Below are 8,484 nucleotides of genomic sequence, written 5' to 3'. Positions count from 1 at the left end.
GGTGCCATCCTTTTGAAAACAAGGCTACTTCATCAAAGTTCTTTGCCACATACTTCACTAAAGGCAGTCCCTTGGTGAAGGTGCACCCAGGCCCCAGGTAGGCGCAGTGTTAGAACCCCACCAGGGAAGAACAGCTCAAGGGGTGCTTTCCAGGCATTCATTCCTTGCAGAAGAATTACCTGGGCATTCATTAAATATACAGATTCCTGGAAGCACCTACAGGTGGATCTAACACTGGTCGCCTAAACTTCCAAATTATTGCACTGGGGAGGGAGAGAGCACATCCTGGCTGTAACTGCAAGTTTTAATTTATCCAAGGAGAAGTATTTTTTCTAACAGCAAAGATTTCATTCTACATTACAGCCTGGCTCCCGTTCTGTGGTTGGGACTTGGGGAGGCCTCCGAACACCCTCTGAGGATCCACTGCTAAGGAGGGGGAGAGATGAGTCCGTTTCCTCTTCATTGCTTCCCAGGCTCTGTCGTCTTCACACCCATTTCCTTTCTAACCCCATTGTCAAAACTGACCTGTTCTATCAGCCCCCTTAGCGGACAGGCTTCCCCTATGTACCTGCCCTCCACGGACTCAGCTGTCAAGGGCATAGCTGTTCATTGTACACGACTGAGCTCATAGGTGGGGTGACCAGGTGAGAAGTCCAGGACACTCCTGCAGGTGACATTGCTAGTTGGACTACTGCACACTAAGACGGTTTCCTCCCTTTGGCCCTTTCATATCCCACGGGGGTGGCTTTTCATGTTCAAAACCTATAGTGTATACAGTACATTTCTATTCCAAGGGTGGGCACACTTTTTCGGTGAAGGGCTAGACAGCAAAGATTTTGGTCTTTGCAGGCCAAATGCTCTGTCAGAATCCAATATCTGGATTTTGATACTGTATCATAGAAGCAGCCATAGACAGTACATAAACAAATGGGTGTGGCTGTTGCACTAAAACTTTATTTACAGAAATACACTTCATTAGTCTGCATAGGCTGGCATACCACAATACCAGACTGTGTGGCTTAAACAACAGAAATGAATTTCCTCATGGTTCGGGAGACTGCAAGTTAAAAATCGAGTTTCCAGGAAATTTGGTGTCTGGTGAAGGCTCTCTTCCTAGCTTGTGGGTGACCCCTTCTCTCTGTGTCCTCACATGGCCTTTCCTCTGTGTGTGCACAGAAAGCGAGCTCCCCCTCTCTCTCCAGGTGAATCTGCCTATTTTATAAAGACCCTGTTCCCATCAGGCCAGGGCCTTGTTCTCATGACCTCATCTAACCTTAATTATCTCCCAAGGCCCCATCTCCAAATACCATCACATTGGGGATTAGGACTGCAATACATGAATTGTGGACACAACTCAATCATAGCACAGACAGTGGGCCACATTTGGCCCAGGGCTGTAGCTTGCTGTCCTCTCTTCTATCAAAATCTGATCACCTTTACATTATGAAATCGATTCTTTCCACTCAATCTTTCCTCTGCAGTTACACGAGAAAAGCCACCACAGTTCAGAACATTTGCTTTTGGAAGAATATCAAAAAGGGTCTCTTAGTTCCACGTGTGTCAAGGCTACTCTATCAAAGGCCTTTGCTAGTTTTATAGGCTTTGTAGACTCTTATCTCCATATTTTAAAATGTATTAAAATGGAACTGTCTCAGCCGGGCATGGTGGCTCACGCTTATAATCCCTGCACTTTGGGAGGCCGAGGTGGGCAGATCATGAGGTCAGGAATTTGAGACCAGCCTGGCCAACATGATGAAACCCTGTCTCTACTGAAAATACAAAAATCAGCTGGGTGTGGTGGCGGCCCCCTATGTTCCCAGCTACTCGGGAGGCTGAGGCAGGAGAATAGCTTGAACCTGGGAGACAGAGGTTGTAGTGAGCCATAATCATGCCAATGCATTCCAGCCTGGGCAACAGAGCAAGACTGTCTCAAAACAAAACAAAACAAAACAAAACAAAACAAAACAAAACTGTCTCTAGAGAAAGCCTGCCCTTTATAGCAGACCCAACCCTGCAGTTGGCTTGGAATCCACAGTAATGGAGAGAGGGGCTACATTCTAGCAGGGGACACAGCTCAGTTTGAGGAAAAAACAGGAAAAGAGAGGCCAAGCTGGAGCCACTACCTGAGGGCTGTTTCCAGCGTGGGCGGGATACAGGCCCGCTGAGTAAAACTAGCATTTAGGTGTTTTAGGTGCTGTTCTCTTTAAAGCCAAAACCCTGCAGGGAAACCTGCACAGGACCCCCTCTCCACACGGCACGGAGGTTCTGTGTCAGCATGGCTGCCTTTAGGAGTGCCTCCAACATAAACCAGAGCCACCTGTTTTTGGTAAACGGGGACTCTAAAATGAAAGTTGCAGCAGGTCTTATTTCCTGTGATGTCCTCATTTTAACCATGGTAGGTCTAGAGTGTTGCTTGGGCTCCATCATTCTCTTATTTTCTGCTTTCAAGAAGCAGAGGAGACTTTTGGTGCAGAGGATCAATGTTGACATGGTAACTTTTTCCCTCTCTGGGCTTAATCATAATTTTCTAGCTGTAGTTTCAGAAATGTTATGGGTTTATACATCTTTTTTTTTTTTTTTTTTTTTTTTTTTGAGACGCAGTCTAGTGGCCGGATGTCAGCTCACTGCAAGCTCCGCCCCCCGGGTTTACGCCATTCTCCGGCCTCAGCCTCCCGAGTAGCTGGGACTACAGGCGCCCGCCGCCTCGCCCGGCTAGTTTTTTGTATTTTTTAGTAGAGACGGGGTTTCACCGTGTTCGCCAGGATGGTCTCGATCTCCTGACCTCATGATCCGCCCGTCTCGGCCTCCCAAAGTGCTGGGATTACAGGCTTGAGCCACCGCGCCCGGCCAAACATCTTCTTAAAAACATAATACTTGACAATGAGAAGAAAAAAATGTCACTGATTTTGTTGCTTTTAGAAATACCATTTTCAAATAAATGTTCATTGCCAAAGAGATAATCTAGGAATTGAAATGGCCATGTCACTTACTGAGTTCTTCCTTTGATATATGATTTCTTGACCTGTTGAAACCACCACTTTAGGCTCAAAAATTCCATTCATAGCTGGCAAATCCATATGATATTTGGTCATAAAGTAAGCAATGGAAGTTTCAATAATGAACTGAAATGGTTAATAGCTTTACCATGAAGATGACCCGAGGAGAATGACTGACAATGTTGGAATGTAAAGAAATGTGCTTAAAGATGAGGGTCTTCTACTAACTTCTTTCACCAAGCTCTGCTTCCAGAAGCCATGATCCTCTCCTTTAATGGCCTTATCATTAAGTAGATCTTCATCTACTTAATGGGATGGAGGAAACTAAGGAAGCTCATGTCCATATTTCATTCTAATTCTGAAATAATTCCTTACTCTGCAGAAAGAACATGAACCCTGGAGTCTAACAGACCTAGACTGGAATTCTCCCTGAATCGCTTTATTGGAAGCCACTTCACTTCTGTAAGCCTCAGTTTGCCTTTTTGAACCAATGACCCAGTTGATAAAGCTGGGGCTTTTGGTTGGACTTTCCAACTTCCCAGTGGACAGAGCTGGAGCAATTTGAGCAAGAAAACAAATAATGATAGTATTGGATTATAACCCCCTCCAATAAGGTAAATACCCATGAGTTCATGCTGACATACATAAATAAGTAAATATGTGCAGAAGACAGATTTTTCTTACAGTAGGATTCCAGTTAATAAATGCAGAAGGAATGAGGGAAATAGAAATTAAGATTAGAACACCATGGTAATAACTGATGTGGGAGAGATCCACCAACAGACACTGAAATTATTGACCAAAGTTGGAGGAGAAACAGTGTATTTAAATAGTTTCAAAGTATCTTCCTCAAGTTATTTATTAATTACAAAGGAAAACGTAGTAAACAGTGGAAAAACCCAGCAGATACTATCTGAATCAAAAGTGATCAAAGTTAACATCACCAGTAGTAAGACATTGACAGCATGCCCCCCTTGCTACAGTGCACTGGGAAGGGTGCATCTCTTCTGAGGATTCTTGTCAAAAATGCAAAACTTCTATTTGATCATGAGAAGACAGCAGACAATCCCAAACTGAGGGACAGCGTACAAAAATCCAGACCAGTCCTCTTCAAAAGTGTCAAGATCACAAAAGACATGGAAAGAACGATGCACTGTCAGAGGTTAGAGGAGAAGGAGACATGACAATGAAATGCAATGTGGGATCCCGGATAGGATCTTGGAACAAAAATGGCAAAACTGTGGGAATCTCAAAACAAAGCATGGTTTCATTAACAGTACTACGCCAATGTTAATTTCCTAGCCTTGATCATTGTACTATGGTTATGCAGGTTGTTAACACTAGCCAAAGATCGGGGAAGGATATGTAGAAACTGCACTATTTTTTGCAGCTTTTCTACAAGTCTCAATTTATTTCCACATACAACACTTTTTAAAAAGACATTGGTATGAGCTGGGCATGGTGGTGCTTGCCTGTGGTCCCAGCTACTCGGGAGGCTTAAGTGGGATGATTATTTGAGCCTGGGAGGCAGGGGTTGCAGTGTGCTGAAATTGTTCCACCGCACTCCAGCCTGGGTGACAGAGTGGGACCCTGTCTCAAAAAAAAAAAAAAGAAAAAAAACCAAAAAAATTGGTATGAATGTGGGAAAAATCTACATGTTCTTTCTGTGCTACACATACCCCCAGCAAACGCAGTGAAATACGCTTGGCCACTTTCATGCTGATGAGTAATAGGGTGAGTGTATAGTCTGTGTGTAGGTGACAGACATAGCCCCAACCATCCATGCTATTAACTGCTTAACTCTTGCCTCAAAGGGCTTGGAGGCTCCTGAAATGACTGGTTTTCATTGTGATGGGAAGAGAACATTACTGAAGGAATGTTTTTTCTTCAGTCTCAAGGTCCATCCATGTAAAAGGAACTCAATTAGTGTGACTCTTGGCTTCTTTCCCTTTTTATTTTTATTTATTTATTTATTTATTTATGAGACAGAGTCTCACTCTGTCACCCAGGCTGGAGTGCAGTGGCACAATCTCAGCTCACTGGAACCTCCACCTCCCGGGTTCAAGCGATTCTCCTGACTCAGCCTCCCAAGTAGCTGGGACTACAGGCGCCCGCCACCACGCTTGGCTAATTTTTTTGTATTTTTAGTAGAGATGGGGTTTCACCATGTTAGCCGGGATGGTCTCCATCTCCTGACCTCGTGATCTGCCTGCCTTGGTCTCCCAAAGTGCTGGGATTACAGGCATGAGCTACCGATCCCGGCCGGCCTCTCTCTCCCTTTTTAATTCTCTCTGCCCTAAGGGAGGTGGAGTGACATGTCTGATGGGTAAATCTGGAAAGAACAGACTGGGCATACACTGCTTATCCCTTTCCTGTTCCTTCTTGAAAGTGAGTGACTCATAGCAAACAGGTATTCTGCCCTGCTTCTCAGGGCAAGAAACTACCCGTATCTGGCCTTGTCTGTGGCTGGGTCAACCAGCTGATTTAGAGATGCCAATGTGAAAGCTCATTTGACCCCCGTCCCCAGGTTATTGCCTCCAACTTAGCCTTTCTCAGTAACAATGGTGATATTTCAGGCCTCATCTGCCTTGTTCCTTGTTTTATTTCTTAATTTGCTTAGAATCTGGGTGAGAAAGAAGGTTGATAACCACTGGGCACTCATTAGACCCCAGTAGACGCCATTTGTCCCAGTTTGCACAGTGTCCTAGAACTTAATTCTAAAATTTCTAAAGCCATGATTCTCTGGGGGGTTGAGAAACATTTTATTTTATTTTTGTGACAGTCTTGCTCTGTCGCCCAGGCTAGAGCCATCTCCGCTCACTATAAGTTCTGCCTCCTGGGTTCACGCCATTCTCCTGCCTCAGCCTCCTGAGTAGCTGGGACTATATGTGCCTGCCACCACACCTGAGTAATTTTTTGTGTTTTTAGTAGAGAAGGGGTTTCACAGTGTTAGCCAGGATGGTCACGATCTCCCCATCTCGTGATCTACCCACCTCAGTCACCCAAAGTGCTAGGGTTATAGGCGTGAGCCACTGTGCCCGGCCGAGAAGCATTTTCTAAACTAATCTTCTCCTACAAACAGCCCCTGGACCTTGAGGATCATAAATGGTCATCATTTAACATTTTTTCCTGCTAGAGGTGTTGAGCCTCTTAGTTGTATTGAGACCAAAAGGAGACCTGTCACCCCCCTGCCACCCCCACTCCCCTACAGATGTACATACAACTTTCGGCAATCAGAGAGTTTGAAGCTACAATTCTATTACAAACAACTTGCTACAAGTATGCTTTTAAAATAAATTATTTTTGCAGTTTTTTCACTTTAACCTCTGCCCCAATGATCGTAAAAACAGAGGCAGGGGGCCTGAGTTCTTTTCTCTCTGTGGACCACTACGCATTTATCTTTTCCAATAGTTTCCTTTGCCTCTGCTCTTTTTTGCTGGTACAAAGACAGAAATTTCTAAACAGAGCCTTTAATAGTCCATTACCTTTTACCCATGTTATGCAATGTAGCTTTAAAGTCGAACTTTTCCAGCAAACTGCTACTTGTGTGAATGCCTGTTTGGGTGTGACACTAATCTTTCCCTACTGGAAAAATAACCAACACTTACTGCACTACAGTGACGATTACATCACAATAAGTATTCTATGCAGGACCAGGAACAGTTCCTCAAAGAAAACTGCTTGGGGAACGGGTAATTGGAATGAACTACAAGCATTTTCACTGAGCTCAAAGAAACTGCAAGAAAAAAGATCTTCGATTTGCATCCAAGTATTTTTTTTTCTCTGAAAGAACACTGTGTGAGAAATTTTGACATTCTCTGCATTCTAATGGAAACGACTTGGGAAGTAGAGGTTTATCTATACATTTGCCTCATTGCTGCCATGATAGGCACCGTTTATCAGGAATAAAGAGAAAAGATCAAGAAAGTAGTTCTTTTCTGGAGATTTTTGTGCTCTGGCTCTTAAGTACTTTTGCTTTGCCATGAATGCGAATATTTTAAAGACCAAAAAAGCCCCCTCCATTTGAGTTGCAGATGGCCACAGGAACCAAACAAGAATGCTAACAACTCATTTTAAAAAGGGAAAAAGAAAGCAAGTGCCAAGTTCCACACTGCGCATCCATACTGATGTTGAGCCCATCTTGGCCTAGCTGGTAGAACTGACAATCGTGAATAATATTAAGGGGCTGCAGTGATCCCTAAGGGTAAAAATAAATGTGTTGGTTAAAACAACAGCCATGTCAACAATGAAATAGACATGAAACAAGATAACCCAAGAACACATTTGTTTTCCTTGTAACAGGGATGTGTTAAGTTCATTATTCAGAGGACTCTGATTACCCTTTCCAAAGATTTTTGGTGAGTTTAATTTTCGAGGCTGTTAACCACTGATGTCAACTTAATTATAGCAAGCAAACAACCAACCCATAATGTATGATGCCAATTGCTGGTTTTACTTTAGTCTTGCGTTAGACTTGGATTTCTTAGCTCATTTATAACTCTCTGAGGCAGGAAGGTTTTTGCGCAGTCACTTGCTTTCCCTCAGCTGGTGTCTTTGTTTTCCAGTTTGCCATGGGGGATTGAGGGAACAGATATTTATGACTTATTATCTCAGTATTAACAGTGCCCTTCAATGATTTATGAAGCTGTGCTGTTACATTTTTAACCTTGATGTCCTTCTGATTGTTCTCAAATGGTAAGATTAACACAGTGGGGTCCGAAGATTCCTAATCAGCTTCTTGCATACAAATTCACCCAAATGTAGGGAAGACAGAGTCCTTGGTGGCATAACGACTTCCAGATGGAATGAACTGAGAACATCTAAGCACTTAACCCAAAGCACCCTTATATTTGTCACCATGAACATGATGTCCTCACGCTAAAATTTAATTATACATTTGTACCTCAGCATTCAGTGAACCAGAATTCTAGAATGTCATGTACATCTTGTGTTAAAGTTCAGGATAACATTTGTTAGTATTTGTTAGTATATGTGTTTCTTTTCTTCCAAAGGGTGACAGTGATCCAGCATGAAGGTCCTTTGACTATACATTTCGGTGTTCAATTTAGGTAAAATAATGGTGACTTTCGGGAAAGAAAATGATCCCTGTCATTTTTCCAGGGGTCCCTGGAGGCACTGTGTTGAATTTTTCCAATCTTGTGCATGGACTTTTCAAAAGGTGATCTGGCAGACAATCACAGTTGACCACTCAATCACTACCCTTATAGTTACTAGCGGCCATGAGACAGTGATCTGATTCGTGAAAGGTAAAGACAATTTTGGGCGGGGTGGGGGGGACTTTGGAAACGCTTTTGTGTTCTCATTAAAAGGCAAAGCTTACGACACAAGCTCTTTGGTGCTATCCCTTCCCTTGAACCTGAATATAGTGGTCATCTTGTGATCAAGAGGCAAACCTGAGGACAAACAGCCAATGTGCTTAGGGAAGGAAGAAGAAAAATGGAGAAAGCTTGGGTTTTTGATGACATCA

At 43.4% G+C, this 8,484-nt stretch overlaps 1 protein-coding gene across 6 annotated transcripts in view; it reads right to left on the bottom strand.

The window, feature by feature from the left end:
• LYPD1 (LY6/PLAUR domain containing 1) overlaps positions 1–8,484 on the bottom strand; it is a 32,247-nt gene that overhangs the window by 9,964 nt on the left and 13,799 nt on the right. The window contains exon 4 of one of the 6 annotated variants that reach the window (XR_001004936.1): positions 4,377–4,586. The exons of the other annotated variants lie outside the window; for them this stretch is intronic. The gene's annotated coding sequence lies outside the window, so the exon portion shown is untranslated. Of the gene's footprint in view, positions 1–4,376; positions 4,587–8,484 lie in introns of those variants that run through there. 6 annotated transcript variants of the gene reach the window in all.

The sequence above is a fragment of the Mandrillus leucophaeus genome, unplaced genomic scaffold (genome assembly GCF_000951045.1).
Source record: "Mandrillus leucophaeus isolate KB7577 unplaced genomic scaffold, Mleu.le_1.0 Scaffold94, whole genome shotgun sequence".
Taxonomy (NCBI): domain Eukaryota; kingdom Metazoa; phylum Chordata; class Mammalia; order Primates; family Cercopithecidae; genus Mandrillus; species Mandrillus leucophaeus.
Note: the sequence above shows the minus strand (reverse complement) of the source record. Positions and strands in the feature narration are given on the sequence as shown.